This window comes from Mytilus galloprovincialis, chromosome 3 (genome assembly GCF_965363235.1).
Source record: "Mytilus galloprovincialis chromosome 3, xbMytGall1.hap1.1, whole genome shotgun sequence".
Classification (NCBI taxonomy): domain Eukaryota; kingdom Metazoa; phylum Mollusca; class Bivalvia; order Mytilida; family Mytilidae; genus Mytilus; species Mytilus galloprovincialis.
The window spans coordinates 92,901,288-92,922,064 of NC_134840.1; the positions used below are offsets into that span (position 1 = coordinate 92,901,288).

The 20,777-nt window shown below is 35.4% G+C and overlaps 1 long non-coding RNA gene across 1 annotated transcript; it reads left to right on the plus strand.

Annotated features, from left to right (window-relative positions):
- Window positions 1-1,570: 1,570 nt before the first annotated feature.
- LOC143069403 (uncharacterized) lies at window positions 1,571-9,261 on the plus strand. Its single transcript, XR_012976386.1, has 2 exons — window positions 1,571-8,974; window positions 9,193-9,261. It is a non-coding gene; the product is annotated as an uncharacterized LOC143069403 (long non-coding RNA).
- The last annotated feature ends 11,516 nt before the right edge of the window (window positions 9,262-20,777 follow it).

Genomic DNA, 20,777 nt, shown 5'->3' on the forward strand with positions numbered 1-20,777 from the left:
TTCTCAGTTCAAATGTTTTCCAAACCTTCCATTATTATTTATCGTAATGATGTCCAATCTCCGGCGCAGAGATCACATATCCGTTCCGTTCAATACTTTGTAACACTACACTCAATATGACCTCTGCCATACCTTTTTTTGCGTACTTTTTTGTTCCCAATCTCTAATCAAAATCTACATTACTGTTTATTTAATTAAGATACTTTTATGGGAAAAAACATAGAAATTCTCATTTTTGCGAAGAAAAGTATATCAAACGGAAAATGTTGCTATGTTTATTAACTTAATACTGAAAGTTGCATTTCCGTTAGAGATTAAATGTCTTTCGTAAACACAGCCGGTTGAGAAGGGACTATTTTGTCACCGTAATTACTATTTTTACTATATTACATTAATTTTATATATTAATTTCTACCTAAAATTGCAATTACTATTATGTTCTGTAATGCCTGTAATAGTACAGATTCCCGGAGACATCATTTTAAATTTTTACCCTGCCACGTTTTTTTTTTTTGTCGCCGATAAGAACAACATGGTGCTTGTTTTGTTTTGTCATGGACTTTGGTGCAGTTTGATGTAACCCGATGTTTTCTGACATGAGCCCACCCTGAAGAAGATGGAGCAAAGACAACATGTATTATGCAGAAAATGCAAATCAATATAAGCCATTTGGTAAGCACAATAATTATTGGCAGGGCTTATTTTACCAACTTAGCATCAGTAATCAAATAATATTGGGGGGGGGGGGGGGTAAGGTAATGTATACAAAAACACAGTACTTATAACAACAATAATTGTTCACCTGTATATAAACCACCCTGCTAGCCACTATAATAGGTCTTAAAAAAAATACCCCACATCCATAAGTGGACTTAAGCTGGCCTCTACATTTCTATTGATACATTTGTAAATCAAGATACATTTGTATATATGTAGGTTGTCACTTACTTTAAAAGTTTGCAATTTTATTCTTTGATATAACTTCTCCACATTCATACCTACACAATTAAGTCCTTATAACTATGATGTCTTGCAAGTATATTTTTATTTTTTTTCTGTCAGGATGAAGATGTTTTTTATAATTATTTTGACTACATTCAATACCCATAGATTTATTTTAACATCAGCTAGTGGGCCCACTTATGAAAATTTCTGGATCTGCCACTGATTATCATATTTGTACTTAAAGTCTACCACCAGTTCCATGTTGTACAGTTTGTCCAGTTCAGCAGGGGATGCAAGTACAACTGACAAAACAGAGTAAGTTAATTAAAAGTACTTGCATATCATTCTGTTTTATTTTTTTTCTGTCAGGATGAAGATGTTTTTTATAATTATTTTGACTACATTCAATACCCATAGATTTATTTTAACATCAGCTAGTGGGCCCCACTTATGAAAATTTCTGGATCTGCCACTGATTATCATATTTGTACTTAAAGTCTACCACCAGTTCCATGTTGTACAGTTTGTCCAGTTCAGCAGGGGATGCAAGTACAACTGACAAAACAGAGTAAGTTAATTAAAAGTACTTGCATATCATTCTGTTTTCTAGCAAGGACTAGAGTATTCTGGATCACATCCGCAATTATATTCACTGTATAGTCTATTTGATTGGATTTTTAGACATCCGTATTTTCCGGAAATAATCTGAACTTCTCCGTATTTTCACTAGTGCTTACTTTCTCTTCCTCACCGGTCTATTGCAAATGGATGCCACGACAAAACTGCTCCTGCGGATATTGTGACAAATCACCGTCAAGTACGTTTCAAATCAATTATAAACTGTTAAATATATATACCGTTAATTCCGTTAACTTGGATTCCACGTTTATTCAACAATACGAACTGTAATTGTTTATTTCTATGAATTGAACTGAGAATTCTACTTTCGTTTTTGACTTGATATTATTATTGCATTGAACATTCATATATTTCTTTCGTACATATTGTAAAATATTGTATTTTTATTTCTTTCAGTTTACCAAACATTACACACTCTGTAAACTCCTGTATTCTTTCTGGTGGAATTATAATCTACAAGCTTCACTCACAAGTTGTTATTCTTTATAATTTGCCGAGATTGCGATACAATCCCATGGTTATACTAGCTGAGTCAGGCTCAGCACAGTAAATTGACGACAACCTGTCTTTACATATCCAGACAAGGAACGACAACGTAGCAACGTACATACCTTCACACTGACAGTGGACTACATATCGTGTGTATACTCGACAGCAACCTAACAACGTTGAGTCAACATGGATCCCAGTCATGAGGAACAACAAGAAGAGGTACAGCCCCAAGAAGGAGATGTCCCTGAAATATTAGAAAATCCGTCTAATACATCTCAGTCAGATGAAATTCCCGAGGCTAGGCGAGTTCGTGACCTCACGGAAAAAGGACAAGGAGCTTTCACTGAAAAACGTGACAAGTTCTGTCAGGAACTAGAGGCTCTCTGGACAGACATTGAATCCAAGTTATTGGAAGTAACAACGCCACCTAACGAGCTCCAGCAACTCCTTACAGCTCAGGACAAACTAGTTAAAGCCTGTAATAACTATCGTAGGCTCACAGATGAGTACCTTGACTTTCTGAAAAGGACCAGAACACTGGAGAGTCAAAAAGAAATAGATGCGTGTAAACTCTCTTTAGATTTTCGTCTGTCCAAAGTGGAACTGGTCATGGAAAAACTACACGAGCAGCGCCTCGCTCTAACAAAGTCCAAATCCACTAAAACAAAGACCTCAAAAGGTAAGAAAACCTCACGCAGTGGTAGCTCTAACGTGTCAGACATGTCAAGCCTAGCACGGAGAAAGCGTGCCAAGGCAGAGGCTGCCAAGTCTAAAATAGCCTTTGTAGAGAAACATGCCATTATCCTACAACAGGAAGCAATGTTAGAAGAACAAGCCCTGTTCAGACAAGGTGAAATGGAACAGGAAGCTGCACGCAAACAGGCAGAAATGGAGCAAGAAGTCGCTCAACGTAAACAAGAGGCTATGCGCAGGAAGGCTGAAATGCAACAAGAAGCCGCACGAGTAAGCCGGGAAAAGGTCGAGCTTAAAGCCAAATTTAACCTTCTTGAAGCACAGAAAGAAGCTGCAGCCGCAGAAGCCGAGGCTCGTATCCTGGAATACGACGATAGTCAAGCCTTTAGCGAACTACCTGACGAAAAGGAAGACCCGCTCCAGCGTGTGCAAGATTTTGTCAACAAACTTCCTGTATCAACAGCTGTGAAGGAAGTAACAGCACCTCAAAAGAAAAAGCAATTTCCTGTTAAAATTGAGCTGAGCCACGAAGCACCAGCGTTCGTGCCGTCCGCGGCACTGAACTTGCTGTCACAGACATCTGCTGTCTTACCTTCCGATTCTAAGTCACCGGAAGTTACCTTTATCCCAGATCTGGGATTAGTAACCGGCATACAAAAATTAGGTCTTTCAGATGAGAGCCCTACTGAACATCAAAAACAGGGTGTTAAAGAAGCGATCCCTGTCTTACGCATAAAACAAGACTTTATAGAAGAGATCCCTGTTTCACACCAAAAACAAGGCATAGTAGAAGAGATCCCTGTTGCACACCAGCAACAAATCAACTTTACATCAGAGATAACTAGATTCCTTTTACGCAAGGACTTGCTTTTCTCCCGATTAACAAGCTTTAACGATCGGGCAGAGTCATTTCATACTTGGAAAGCAAGCTTCAAGAACGTGACTGATGAGTTACAAGTCTCTGACTCAGAACAGATCGATTTACTGATCAAGTGGCTCGGTCCAGAGTCTGCTAAACACGCCATTAGCATAAGAGCGTCGAACGCTAATAATCCTACCATAGGTATACAGAGATTATGGAAGAGGCTTGACGAGCGGTATGGTGCTCCAGAAATGTTGGAAGCCTCTCTCAAGAGTAAACTTGAAAAATTCCCTACCTTAACAAATAAGGACAACGCACGTCTCTACGAACTGTCTGACATTCTATCAGAAATAGAATATCACAAGGAAAATCCCAAGCTGGGATGTTTGCTAGCATATTTTGACTCCTCGTCCGGGATAAATCCTATTGTTGAAAAATTACCGTACGGACTCCAAGAAAAGTGGACCACAAGGGCTACAAGATACAAGGCTAAATATGACGTTGCCTTTCCACCTTTCACAGAATTCTCTGCCTACATCAGGGAAATCAGCAAAACAAAGAACGATCCTGGGTTCATCTTTGGGTCAAAAGCCACACCAAATACAAAAGGTGCTGCGCCAAGGTCTACGCCTTACCCTAGGACTAAAGTTGGTGCTCATAAAACAGCAGTTGAGCAGCAATCTAGAGACGCCAGCAAACAAGGTCTTTGTATTCTGCACAATACAAAGCATTCCTTAAATGAATGTCGAGCGTTCCGAGCCAAGTCAATAGAGGAGCGCAAAGGTCTTTTGAAAGAAAACAATGTATGTTACAAGTGTTGTGATTCTACCACACATAGAAGCCGGGATTGCAATGCAAGCATAAGTTGTAAAGAATGTGGAAGTAAACAACACACTACCGCACTTCACATCACTAGACCACAGCAACCTACAAGTTCGCAGTCTAGCTCGCCTAAGCAAGCCTACGGCGGGGAGCCTATAGAATCGGCTGAAACTAAGGCAACCTCAGTTAACTCTACCTGTACTGAGATCTGCAAAGATACATATAGTGGGAAATCTTGTGCTAAAATACTTCCTGTGAATGTTTATCACAAAGATAACCAGTACAAAGTTATTCGCATGTACGCCATCATTGATGACCAAAGCAACCGGTCACTAGCATCGCCCGAATTCTTCAATCTTTTCGACGTCAAAGATAAACCGGAAAACTATACTTTATCAACATGCTCCGGCAAAGTAGTCACTTCCGGCAAAAGAGGAAGAGGTTTCGTCATGGAATCAATCAATGGTAATGACAAGTTTGACCTTCCTGTACTGATTGAATGTGATCATATTCCCAATAATAGGGACGAAATACCTACTCCTGAAGTAACAATGCATCACCCTCATTTAAAAGAACTTAGAGGTAGCATTCCACCAATAGAGGAAAATTGCCAAATTCTTCTCTTAATTGGCAGAGACCTTATAGAGGCACACCATGTCCTCGATCAGCGCATAGGACCACCCAGAACTCCATATGCACAACAATTGAAACTTGGTTGGGTAGTGATAGGAGAAACCTGCATTAACAAGCAGCATGTTCCTCTTGAGTTTAATGTCAAAATAACCAACATTTTGCCTACAGGACAACCTTCAACCTTTCAACCATGCACAAGCAAGTTTGACATCCGGGAAAACTACACAGACCCTGTAACGAAAGACCTACAATCGCCACTCTTTGAAAAAACAAGGGACGATGACAAGCCTGGACAGTCATATGAGGACAAAATGTTCATGAAGCAGATGGACAACGAATTTGTAAGAGACTCGGAAGGAAGTTGGGTAGCACCGTTGCCGTTCCGAGTGCCAAGACAGCCATTGCCAAGCAACAGACAACAAGCTCTTCATCGTGCTAATATGTTAGACATCAGTTTGAATAGAAACCCAGTTAAGCGGGAACACTTTCTTACTTTTATGAGTAAGATCCTGGACAATAATCATGCAGAGCTCGCTCCACCATTGCACGAACATGAGGAGTGCTGGTATTTGCCATTGTTTGGTGTTTATCATCCGAAGAAACCCGATCAGATAAGAGGTGTGTTTGATTCTTCCGCCAAATGTAACGGAGTTTCACTTAACAGCGTCCTGCTTACAGGTCCAGACTTGACCAACGATCTCTTGGGAGTACTGCTGCGTTTCAGGAAAGAAATGATCGCAGTTACTGCAGACGTTCAACACATGTTTCACTGCTTCGTTGTCAGAAATGACCACCGTAATTACCTGAGATTTTTATGGCATAAAGACAATGACCTACAGGAGAACCTTGTCGAATACCGCATGAGAGTTCATGTTTTCGGGAATAGTCCGTCACCTGCTGTTGCTACGCTTGGACTCAGAAAAGCAGCTCAAGCATCAGAACAAGAGTTTGGCAGTCACGTGACTAGCTTTGTTACAAGAGACTTCTATGTCGACGACGGTCTTACGTCATGTCCCACTAAAGAGGAAGCTGTTACGCTCATGAAGGACACACAGCAAGCATTAGCAAGATATGGAAACTTACGCCTTCACAAGTTTGCCTCTAATTGTGCGGAAGTTATGTCTGCATTTCATGCCAGTGATTTGGCTTCAAATCTTAAAGATCTAGACTTAGAATGCGATAGCAAACCCCTACAACGTAGTCTTGGTCTCAGCTGGGACGTAAACACTGATAACTTTTTATTTCAATTATCATCAGAAAACAAACCGATCACTCGGAGAGGAATTTTATCAACCATAAACAGTCTCTACGATCCTCTGGGATTTTTGGCTCCGGTGATTATACAAGGGAAACTCCTATTGAGGAAAATAGTATCAGAAACCGTCGATTGGGACCAACCTCTCACTGATGAGACAGCAGATGAGTGGAAATCTTGGAGAGATACTCTAATTGCTATCGAAACATTGCGCATTCCACGTACCTACGTGCCGTATCTGAGCAAAACCGCCACAAAGGAGTTACATGTCTTCTCTGATGCATCAGAAAAAGCCATAGCAGCTGTTGCATATCTACGCACGACCGACAGTAGTGGTGAACCAAACATAGGATTCATTCTTGGGAAAGCTAAAGTTGCACCAACAAGTGGTCATACTATTCCACGCCTTGAACTATCTGCTGCAGTATTAGCAGTCGAGATAACACAGACCATCATGGATAATTTAGATTTACATATAGACACCGTAAAATTCTACACAGACAGTAAAGTAGTCCTAGGCTACATAAGTAACGAGACAAGAAGGTTCTTCATCTATGTCGCCAATCGAGTGGAGAAAATAAGAAAATTTAGCTCTCCAAGTCAATGGAATTATGTACCAACTCACCGTAATCCCGCAGACTCTGGAACAAGGTCCGTACAAGCCCATGAAATTCACAGCAGCGAATGGTTATTAGGACCAAAACAACTTCTTTCCTCAGAACAGAAGAATTCTGAGGATATATACCAGCTAATAGATCCAGAAGAAGATGGAGAAATCCGTGCAACTGTTAATGTTGCAAAAACATTTTCCACACCTGAGCATAAAGGTATCGGAACTGATAGATTCAATCGATTCTCCAACTGGACATCACTTGTGCGAGCGATAGCCTTTTTGGAACGTTTCTCTCGTTTACACGGGTCAAAACAGGCATCATCAGTGACTTCTGTGGATAGTTTTTCAAATGCCGAAAATTTCATCTTAATATCTGCACAACAGGAAGTTTATGGAGATGAAATAGATTGTATAAAACGTCAGGAACAAATTAATAAGCGGAGCCCGATAGCTAACCTCAATCCGTTTTTGGATGAACGAGGACTATTACGAGTTGGAGGCCGTATTGTAAAATCGGACTTGAACCTCCGTGAAAAGAAACCATTGATCGTCCCTGGACGCAATCATGTAGCAACATTATTAGTTCGACACTACCACAACAAGATAAAACATCAAGGTCGCCATTTCACAGATGGAGCGATTCGATCCGCAGGATTTTGGATCGTAGGAGCAAAACGCTTAATCTCATCTATTATTCACAAATGTGTGACATGCCGCAAACTCAGAGGAAAAACTGAGTATCAAATCATGTCTGATTTGCCAGAGGACCGTCTTGAACCTTCACCTCCGTTTACTAACGTTGGAATAGACACCTTTGGACCCTGGACAATTGTTTCACGTAAAACACGTGGTGGATACGCCAACTCCAAACGTTGGGCAATTTTATTCACATGCTTAGTGACAAGAGCTATTCACATCGAATTAATCGAGGAAATGAGTTCTTCGGCCTTCATAAACGCCGTCAGGAGATTCGCCGCTATAAGAGGCCAAGTAAAGATTTTCCGATCTGACCGTGGAACAAACTTTATTGGAGCAATCGACGATTTAAAGATTGATTCAATCAACGTTGAAGATGGACCCTTCAAGAACTTTCTGTACAGTTCTGGTACAACTTGGATCTTCAATGCGCCGCATTCGTCCCATATGGGTGGAGCCTGGGAAAGAATGATTGGTATCACCAGAAGAATTCTTGATTCTATGCTTCTAAATGCAGCCGGAAGAAGTCTTACGCATGACGTGCTTAACACACTAATGGCAGAAGTTTCAGCAATAGTGAACTCTAGACCTCTGGTACCGGTATCAACAGATCCAGAGAATCCGTTAATATTAACTCCGGCTATGTTATTGACACAGAAAACTGACTACGTTTTCACTTCAGACCATCTTGGGGAATTCGACAAACGAGATCTCTGTCTTGCCGAATGGAGACGAGTACAGGCTCTGGCCAGTGTTTTCTGGTCCCGTTGGAGGAAGGAATACCTGCCGTTACTACAACAACGACGAAAATGGACCGAAGATCGCCGTGATCTCATCGAAGGAGACGTCATTCTTCTTAAAGACAAAAACATTTGCCGTACACAATGGCCCGTTGGAATTATAGTGAACTCATTTAAAAGTTCAGACGAACATGTCCGAAAGGCAGAAGTGCGAGTTATCGTTAATGGAAAAGCCACAACCTACACACGCCCTATCGTGGACATGATTCTTCTCATAGAGAACACTCCTGTGTAAATATATGTATATATCTCTGGATTTATATAGTGACATTCATATGTGTTATATCTTATGGAATAATAGTGATATCAGGTAGATTTCAGACGGGGAGTATTCTGGATCACATCCGCAATTATATTCACTGTATAGTCTATTTGATTGGATTTTTAGACATCCGTATTTTCCGGAAATAATCTGAACTTCTCCGTATTTTCACTAGTGCTTACTTTCTCTTCCTCACCGGTCTATTGCAAATGGATGCCACGACAAAACTGCTCCTGCGGATATTGTGACAAATCACCGTCAAGTACGTTTCAAATCAATTATAAACTGTTAAATATATATACCGTTAATTCCGTTAACTTGGATTCCACGTTTATTCAACAATACGAACTGTAATTGTTTATTTCTATAAATTGAACTGAGAATTCTACTTTCGTTTTTGACTTGATATTATTATTGCATTGAACATTCATATATTTCTTTCGTACATATTGTAAAATATTGTATTTTTATTTCTTTCAGTTTACCAAACATTACACACTCTGTAAACTCCTGTATTCTTTCTGGTGGAATTATAATCTACAAGCTTCACTCACAAGTTGTTATTCTTTATAATTTGCCGAGATTGCGATACAATCCCATGGTTATACTAGCTGAGTCAGGCTCAGCACATAGAGAGTGAAGTGTTTATAAAGCGACAAATTAAATATGATAGTAATAAATTGTAAAATGATAGAAGATGCATAACTAATCAATACTTATATCTTTCTTAGATTCACCACAGTTCGATTTAAAGTCAATCTTTTTCTGTTAGGTACAAATGTAGTAGTTCAAATACTTTTTGCACTAATATGTGTTAGTTTTCCTTCCAGTTTTTGCAAACAAATGCACACAAAGAAAGAATAGATAAGGGACATAGGCTCATACAAACAGCTGGTGAAAGTTTTGCCTATTTATTTTAATCTCTTTTTTTATTATTCATTTTAAAGGTAGAAATCATAGTTATGTATAAAAAAGAAGATATGTTGCCAGTGAGACAACTATCCACAAAAGACCAAAATTAATCAGACATTTACAACTATAGGTCACATTATGGCCTTTAAAATGAGATGTAGTTTAAGTCTATGTGACATTATCAGACACAAAAAAATATTCCCTGAATTTTTACAAAGGCCAAATGATACCATGATGGATCGCTTGACCATGTTGACTGTAAGCTGTCAATAGACAATAGACAATACTCTATTTATAAACCTCAGACACATAGGTGTACAAGAGGAGATCATATATACATATTACATGTATACACATGTTTATACTCAATACATTCACACTAAACATAATAATGCTACATACATGGGAAAATATAGCAAAATGTCAATTTACAAACTACTATAACATTCAACTAAAAAAAAGAGAAAAGACTAACATAAATCACAAGTATTGTGTAAGAATTTTTAAAAATATTGCTAAGTTTTTGTAAAGTTCCACATGACAAAATGTTAAATGTCAATATAATGAATACACTAAAATTAAGAACACTTTAAGTTCTAGACAATCAAACAAATAATATTTGAATAAGTACAAATGTATACTTTATACTGAACATGAAAAATGATATATATTATATAAACTCTTATTGAATTTTTATGACCTCACAGAAATGTGGTTATAATTCTCATTAGAGCTAATTTCCTAATGCTTGTAAAATAAGACTTTAGTTCACTTGCCTGCAATGTTAGCTCAAGCATTGTAATAAAAATTGACATCTGCAAACAATATAGATAGGCATAGTTATTTAAACTTGTATATTATATTTCAATTTAATTGAATGTTATCCCAATAACAATTGTACAATATACAATCAAAACAAGCAAGCTAACCAAATTCTTACTCTACATACATTAGGAAATTATCTCTAACTACTGCTTCTATAATTTCCTTTCAATTTAGCAGTTATGACACCGTTATGCCAAAAGATGATTTAAAGGGGCATCTGGAGTAAAAAGACAGACTACTAAGTATAACATGAAATTGATTATATCAATCAAATTATAAAATATTTGACAATTTTATTTTCAATTAAAGTTTAACACAAATGTTTAAGACTGATTAACTTCTCTTAAGTAGTGCATTATATAATGTCAAAGTTTTATTCACAAAATTCATAATGCTACAAAGTACTGAATTTTTATATAGTTTGTAAATGTTGTGCTATTCATCTACATCTTCTGTGTCATTACTTTATTTACATGCAAACACAGGATCATACAAATCATAAATAGTAAACATTGTAAAAAAAATTTGTACAAGGCCAAAATTAAAAATATGTTTGTTTCCCCTTCCCCCACCCGGGTAAAAAATAAGCCCCCGGGTCAAAAAATTATTTCCCACAAAAAAATCGGATTTATTTTTTTCCTGAAAATAATTTGTTTTCATTTTTGGAAAGTGCTTGAAAGCAGAAGGATAGATAATCTAAATAAATACACTCAAATTGAGCACAAATAACTGCTAAGTGGCCTGGACTGGACAAGACTTTTAAATGTGGCCTAAGTTGAAAAGGCTACATAGAGGTCAATATACAGTCTCCAACAGAAAACCAAAGAAGGAAAAATATAGTGAATTTTGGAGAATTAATATTATTAAATGTACATGCATTTGAAATATTTAAGATATATTGTTTCAAATTTTTTTTAGTTCTAGGTTCCACGTAACTATCATTTTAGAAAACTGGGATTTCAATTCTAAGTCTTATTAGAGGGATATTTGATTTTCATTGGTTGTAGATATGGAATCTGGCAATGGTAAATAGACACTGACAAGTCTTTGATAACATTTTTTATTGTTTTGAATTTTTCTTCGTCAGTTGACTAAAATTAGGTGGAGGTGTGTTCTAATTTCCAACAGAGGAGCAGTCAACCTATATCAATATGTGCATGAAGCAATTTGATAGTTGCTAGATACTGAATGATTATACCACAATAAAGTTTAAACCTGTGCATATATACTTAAAATACGATAAAAAAAGTCATGTCTTTTTCAGGACTTCTGAATCCAATCATGAAGTATGGAATGTTATTGAGATATGGTTTTGGTGGATGGATGGTCATGAAGGACCTGCCACTGTCCTGTAGTACAAAGTATATCACTGGATTTAGCTCTTTGTCTAAGTGTATTATTAAAGTACTTTGCTTTGAGCTCAGTTCATTGTTATGCAATTCATTCTTTGTGAAATTAAGATTTGACAGACAACTCTCATAGACAAGGATTTGTCAAAGTAGTATCACCTCTATGTACAATGTAAGTATTCGGGAGATAAAAGCATTCTATTTTGATTTGAACAAAACATTTTATAAAAAAAAAGTGGGAACAAATTTACCTGACAATGCTACTCCCGCTACTAGCAATATAATGCTAGGTTGTTTTAATACATCTGTACTGCCTGCTGATGACTCGGCCCTGAGTGTAAATGGTCCTTCAATTAGGAGGGAAAAAAATTATAAGGCCTATCTAGTCTAATCGATTTCTAAAACTATATTTCATTGCACATGTTCAACATTTTTATACAACCACAAAAAATTTTGCGGTCGTAAATTGGTATCCTGTCCGAAAGATGGATGGTTTCCGGATAATATCTTTAGTATAAGTAATTAGGAATCAATAAAATTATAACACAACGTTTATAACCACAAAAGGAAGCTTGGGATTGATTTTGGGGGTTATGGTCCCTAAGGTTTAGGAATGAGGGGTACAAAGGTGCCCAAAACAAGCCTTAATCTAGTGTCAGTATAAAAAGTTGTGTATAAGCTAAGTATTTCAATTGTTTTAAAATTGTACCACAATGTTTAATACCATAAGTAGAAGGTTTGTATATATTTTGTGGGTTATGGGACAAACAGTCTAATAATTAAGGGCCAAAAACAAACATTTTTGTAGATTCAAGACCCTTAATTGGGCCATAATAAATAATAGGTTTGTTTGCCCAAACGCTACCTACTCAGAAAAAAGCTGCCTACTCGAATTCTTTTATTGTCCTGATTTGAAGAATTTTTTTTTTAATCAAATAGATATGAAGACTAATAAACATCTGATACTTCAATTTCTTTTTTTGAAAAAAGAAAAAGAAAATGCCTCCCTACCTACCCACTGTATCAACCTTTGGGTAGGGTTTGGGCAAACCAAAATATTTTTAAGTGTGGCCCAATGTATGTAGAAATTGAGTCAATATCTAGCTATACATATGCTATAGATTTTCTATAGGAGTAATTAAACACTTTTAAAAATACTGTCTTTATTTTTAAGTTACCATTAATCTAAATTGCAGTTCTTCAAATGACCATGAGTACAGTTGTAAATTGTTAATGGAAGAAGAGGAAGAAGTTGATGGACAGGAATACAGTAATCAGACAAAAACAATTATGCATATGTTGAATGTAACAATTGGGATTATTTTTTTTAATTATGCAAGTTTATTAAGAATAGACCTGATTTGTATATACATGATGAAGATAAATACTACTTGAAAATATTTAATTTTGCTTTATTCTTTTGCAGGAAATCAAGTATGAAATTGAGAGGGTTCAGTATTTCTAGCATATTATAGTATTCATTTATACTTAGGATTGCTATACAACTATACAAACAACTGATCAAACACAAGCCACCATTTGTTACTTTGTAACTCACTAATTGCTTTATCTTTTGTTTTGCTTTAATTTACTCATTTGGCCCTATGTTGCTTCTAGCCTTTTTTTTTGCTTGAAGATAAAAGTTATTCTCTATAATAACAAATTTCATTATATATAAGTCTGTAAATAAGGGAAATACACTTGTTGTATGTTGGTTCGAATCCAACTGCAGACGTACAAATGTAAGCTAGTTAAGCTTATGAAATCATTTTTTTTTTCATCATTTTACAAATAACAATGATTTTTAGGATAATAGCTTCTTTACTAATAATTGGAAAAATAACTCGTATATTTTCCTTTAGACTTTTGTTTTTTATTTCAAATAAATAAACAAACACAATTCATTTAATTGGCATTTATGAAACAAAAATAGAAAATAAAATATAATACATGTATATTGATATTAAAGAATGCTTTCACATTTTGCTTTTCACCTCTTATAGTGTTGAAATCACTATTATTTTCTACATATTGGTGTTGGTGTTTAAACTAAAAGAAAAATAAACCAAACTGGACATATTTTTATCCTGTAAAAGTTACTCTCCATCTGCATGAGATAGTAGCACAGACTTATTTGTAGATTTTTTAAACAAAATGCATATGATAGAAAAACAAAATCATGTACCATATGTGTAGCATAAATTAAAATGCACAGACACTGCAAAGTCATATAAACTTACAGTTTGGTTAACAAATTTTCTAAAAAGGCTGTAACTTATTTGTTTTCAATAAACAATTACTGTAGTGGTAGCCATAATTTGCCACCTGATGAGTACCCTTGGCAGGGACGAAACAGTCAACCTACATCTTGCGTTAAAGAAAAGATATTACTTGTTTATATATTGATATTTTCAGTAGGTGTTGATTTTTTTTATATATATTATTGTATTTTTGGCTAAAATGAATTATCTGATGCACTCCTACATAATGCATTTTAATCAAAATATCTAAAATCTGTCTTTTTTTTTCTTCAAATATTACAACTTTAACTTTTTGATTCGGATCCCAATTGTTGTTTCAACACATTTTTTTACAATTATGAGTAGACTTATATTGCCATCTTATAGTCAATAGGGAAGACTTTTAACTGCAGAAACTGAAATTGAAATACAAAATGGTGCATATTTGTTGGTTCTTAACCTGATTTTAAAGACTGTTCCTAACTTTCTAAAATTTAAGTTTTTGTTACTCCTCAGGTCCATACATGTAGATCATATGCATACTATGGACAGGAAGCTTGAGATTGATTTGGTCCCAATGGTTTAGGAATTAGGGGCCAAAAAGGGGCTTAAATAAGCATTTTTATTTGTTTTTGCACAATAACTTTAGTATAAGTGAATAGAAATTTATGAAATTTAAACATAAGTTTCATGACCTCAAAAGGAAGGTTGAGATTGATTTTGGGGGTTTTGGTCCCAACTGCTTTTGAAAAAAGGGCCAAAAAGGAGCTCAAATACATTTTGTAAGCAGTTGATTTTGGTTTTCGCTCAATCACTTTAGTATAAGTAAACAGAAATCTATAAAATTTAAACACAAGGTTCATGACCACAAAAGGAAGGTTGGGATTGATTTTGGGGGTTTGGGTCTCAAAGATTAGGAATTCGGGGCCAAAAAGGGGCATAAATAAGCATTTTTTTTTGGTTTTCACCCGTTAACTTTAGTAAAAGTAAATAGAAATATATAAAATTTAAGCACAAGGTTCATGACCAAAAAAGTTAGGTAGGGATTGATTTTTGGGGGTTTTGGTCCCAACAGTTTAGGAATGAGGGACCAAAAGGATCCAAAATTAAACTTTCATTTAAAATTGAAATATATTTGCATAATTTGAGATGCTGAATCTAACTGTGTAATTAGATTCTAATTTTTTTTTATTTTGGTCCTGTTTTTTTTTAAACTGGTCTACATTAAGGTCCAAAGGGTCCAAAATTAAACTTAGCTTGAGTTTAACAAAAATTGATTTTTTGGGGTTCTTTGATATGCCAAACCTAAACATGTACTTCGATTTTCGATTATGGGCCCAGTTTTCAAACTGGTTTAAATCGAGGTCCAAAATTAAACAAAAAATGAATAGATGGATATATACATTGAGGACTAAAAGGTTCAAAATGGAACTTTGTTAGATTTCTTCAAAAATTGAAATCTTGGGGTTATTTCATATGCTGAATCTAAAAATGTATTTTGATTTTGGATATTGGACAATAATAGGTAAATTTCAAATTCAATTTAAGACCACATTCATTCTGTGTCAGAACCTATTTTGTGTAAACTATTTATTCACAATCCAAATTCAGTGCTCAATCAAGCTTGAATGTTGTGTCAATACTTGCCCAACTGTTCAGGATTCGACCTCTGGGGTCTTATACAGCTGTGCCCTGCAGAGCATCTGGTTAAATTTATACTTATTTTATTATTTTAGCTACTTATAAAAAAGAAGATGTGGTATGATTGCCAATGAGACAACTATCCACAAAAGACCAACATGTCACATACATTTTCAACTATAGGTCACTGTATGGCCTTCAACAATGAGCAACGCCCATACTGCATAGTCAGCTATAAAAGGCCCCAATAAGACAATGTAAAACAATTCAAACGAGAAAACTAACGGCCTTATTTATGTAAAAAAATGAACAAAAAACAAATATGTAACACATAAATAAGCAACAACCACTGATTTACAGGTACCTGACTTGGGACAGGCACATACATAAATAATGTGGCGGGGTTAAACATGTTACCGGGATCCCAACTAACTTTAACTAGTTTGGACAAATTTCTAAATGTTTAGCATTAAGATGACTTTTAAATTGGCAGCAATATTAATTTGAGTCAAATAAGGGTCTTTTTTGCCCTTACTCCTTTGAGATATTGAATTAAGTGTTGACATTTAAACGGCTGGATTGACAAACAATGGCATACCATGTATATCCCTTATCTTAAAAAAAAAACAGAAATTACAAAGATAATTTTTTTTTTTATTATATTTTCAGATCACAATTATGTTAACCTGACCATAGGAGGTTTATCTAGAAACATGAGAAGCATTACAAGCCTGCATAGATTATACACCCTCTCACTTTAAAAGAACTTACAAAGTAGACTTAAGAACTGATAAAAAAATGATTCATGTTTCAATTAGTGAATTGGAGTGATTCTAATTGCACATGCAAATGTGTGTGCATTTAATACATGTATTAATTACAATGAATTTTATTAATTGTTGTTTTGAAAATTTTGTATGTCTTCTTAAATCTATCATGAACATATTGTTGTTAACAATTAAAATAGAAATAAAGAATACATTTTATCAGTTTTAGCCAAGTAGTATGGAAATATAAATGTCCTTCACATTGTTAACATTTTTAAAACTTCCCAAAAAGCCTTTTGCTTTATACTACTCATAACTTCAGTAATGTTCAGATAAAACTGATTTAACTTTTTACCTAAGATTTAAGATTTAAGCATATGAATTCAAGGAAATAATTGGTATGAGTCAATTGGACAGCATTCCAAAACACAAAAATCTGAATAAAATACTTCAGTTACAAATAAAGATCTGCAATCAACAAAAAGAAAACAGTAATAACAGTTGTCTTGCAAATAAATTATAATGGGTTAAATGCATCTCAAACTGGATACATGTACATCATGTCTGTGCTTGATTAAATGGTTGTATTGATGCATAAGAAAGTTCAGTATTATAACCTCTTACAATGACAATTATTTCATGACCCCACACAATGAACTTACAGAGGGGATAATGTTTTGATCCATGCATTTGTCTGTCTGTCTGTCAGTCCTGGTCTTCAACAACTTGTCATCACAACTCCTCTGAAAACACACTTGTAAGAGAACTTCATGAAATTTTATAGATGTGCATATCAACAGGAAATTGTGATTTAATTCTTTTTCTAGAAGTTATTCCCCTTGAACTTATTGGCCTCAATTATACTTCAGCAATAGTTTTTCATTGAAAATTATATGAAACCTCAAAAGAGAATCTTATTAAGCTTTGTAGACAACAAGGACATACTAGGTACATTGTAGATGTTTGTCCAGTGACAATGTGGGGACATGTGTATGTGCTAACAATGGTTTTTGAATTTATTTTGAATTCAATATGGCATGTACAATGTTTTACTAGATGATAAATTTAAGCTCCATGTAGCTTCCAGGTTTTGTTGGCTTACTGAATAAAAAATATGAGATGTGTTTGTTGCTAGTGAGAAAATATTTTTTTAGCAGTGATAATGGGTCCAGAATTTTTTTCAACTTGAAATAATAACAATTGATTAACAGTACATACATTCATCACTGGCTTAATGCACACAACTCCAATACCAATTATTGATAATGCCAAGAGTATCAGGACATAATTTGGGTGTAACAGCTACCAAGGTATCTGTTAGCTTAAAACCCAGTCCCCAATCATGTATATTAAATAATAGACATTGGTTAATGTGCAGTAAAAGTCAAGATTATATGATACTAGAGAAGGGGTCAAAATGCAAGAATAAAAGTAGAGTAATAAAATCATTGTCATGTTTTATACTGCAAGATTCAGAATTTGAAAGAATTATTTCATATACATGTAGGTGTCTATGTACTGTAAAATGCTTGCACAAGAATAGGCTTCATAAAAGAAAAGCAATATATTTTTCTCATTTGGTAGCAAGAACTTTTATTAGGATAGGAACAACCCTACCAAGCTATGAGAGGCTTTCCCTCTGACAAAGGGTTATGCTGTTATACATGTATCACAGAGGTTTGTTAATATTTGCCATTTACCTTTTTTTAATGGAAGTTTAATGGATTCCTAATGGTATGGATACATTGGGCCCTAAAAAAGAATATGTTTGCTTGCCCTAATCCTACCTACCCAGAAAATAGCTGCCTAATCAAAATCTTTTATTGTCCTGATTTGAAGAAGTTTGTTTTTTTAATCAGATAGGCAGAAAGACTAATAAACATCTGATACTTCAATTTCTTTTTGTTGGAAAAAAAGGAAATCAATGCCTACTTACCTACCCACTGTCTCAACCTTTGAATGTAGGGTTTTGGCAAACCAAAATATTTTTAAGTGTGGCCTTGTAGTAATATATAGCACTTTATTCCAGATTTCCCAACCTTAGATCTTCTTAATTTCTAAATTGTTCTTTTTGCAAAAACTTTGGAACACAGGGAGGGGGTTTTGTTACAATTTGCTGGGCATGTTGGGTTTACGGTTTCAATAAGACTTTCACTTACATGTACTTTGTTCCCACTGGATAATTTGTCTCCTCAGTGGCGGATCGAGAACTTTTCATAAAGGGGGGGGGGGGGGTGTATCTGACTGACCTAACGGGAGCCCACTCCAGTCATGCTTCAGCGATTCCCTATATAATCAACCAATTTTTTTCTCAAGAAAAGGGAGGGCAAGCCCCCTGGATCCGCCTATGCTTCTATGTCTATCACTCTATGACATGTAAATTGAAGTGTGATTTTTGGGGGTTTCTTTTGTATATATGAACCCGGCAAATTGTAACAACCCATGTGGATTACACAGAGCTGCTAAGTGGACAACTACCTTCCAGGACCAGGATCAAAGGTGCTAACCGAGTGATAAAAAACTTGAAAGACTCAAGCCGTACATGTAGCCTGTCGGCAAAATTCATAGAATTTCTTCTTTTTTCGCTTCAAATATACTCCTCATAGTTACCAGGATTGAAATTTTGTGTTTGCGTCAGATGCACGTTTCGTCAAAGTAATTTTAAATCTTCAATTTGGCGACAATCCTAGTTGAAGGAGATGAAGCGATGAGATGATTCTCATAATTTCCGCCATCGCCACTTTACCTGATTACTCCTAACCTTCCGCATAAAAAATTTCGACAGTCCTCGCTAGGTTGTGTATCACGCAAGGGACTTTGCAGAGAATACCGAATGCTTGTCGGCCATGAGGAAATTTCCTCATGGGGTCGGACAATGTATGGCAGAGGTCATATTAAGTGCAGTATTGCGGAGCATGTATGGAACGGATATGAACTCTGCGCCGGAGATTGAATGATGTCATCAGTCATTCCCAAAACATGTTTGTATCGTTGCTGTTTTTTTTTTTTTTGGTTAATTATCAAATATTTTGTAAACTATCAATCCCGTTTATTAGAGAGACGTTTATCAAATTACTTGAAAAATAAAAATGAATAAGATCATAATTCATGCTCATGAAGGAAAATCAAGAAGAAGAGACAACACATTATAAGTTAGACATATTTTAAGATATCGATGCTCATAATTATTTTAAATCACTAAAAGGAAAAAAATCAGAAATCGTACAGTAACCTATAATTGCTTTTATACTCTTCATTTGAACTCTTATGGATAATTGTCTCGTTATTCAAAGAGAAACATCCGTTTTCACCTTGGCTTTATCAGCTTTTCTTTGACTTAAGAGTTTGAATATTAATACTTTTGTGGTATCTCTCCGCCTCTCATTTATATACCAATATTAGTTTTACTACACCATATACAAATTTCGATAGTTAGAGTAATACACTTTTTCACTCATGTTCGTTGCCACAAGATTGAAGAACCATACTTAACTACTGTCAGGGTGTTGTCATCGGATACACAAATTCTACCAACAGTGGTACATGTAAATCGTTTCGCCAAGTTGTGAATGTATTTAAGAGTATGCATTTACTTAAAGGTCGGTCATCGCCATCATGTTCATATGTTAAATCAAGATACAAGTTGTTTGAATTGGGGCGTTTTATACTTTCAATTCGATGAGATATTTTCTACTCCGTGTTGAAGCCCTCACTTTGACTTTGAGCTGTAGAACAGCAACAAAAGAGCTTTCCTTTGCTTAGTGTAAATTTGTAGTGCATGAACTGATGTTGTTTCATGAATGGTTACCCCATAACTTTTGTTTATCTATCACAAACAAAAAAATCAAGGGCTGATGAGGTTTCTGTCGTTTGACAGTCAAGTTAACACGCGTCGGGGTAAAACAGTTTTGAGCCCTAAGCATCTCATTTATTTTAACGTCATTAGCTGAATATCAAAAGGTACACAGAATTATTAAAATCAGTTAATTCTAGACCAAAGCATGTTAAAAGCATACAATCCATACGTTTTAAATACTATATGACACGTGTGAGTGAAAAGAAATGTCGGGTATACGTCAATATACCATCAAAACCTTGACAACAACAACATCAAAAAGACATTTAAAGCTGTATATTAAACTTCTGGAAAATATCTAGACGAAGACCAGAATGTCAGACATATGATATACTACCGTTCGTTTTTGATAGTGCTTTTGTTGCATTTCTCGCTTTGTCATCCTTATTCAACCTTTTAAGTAGTCTAATTTAAATTGCTGCAGTAAACGTTACTTTCTTAATAGCTCATTTATGAGTGAAACAAACAAAATAAA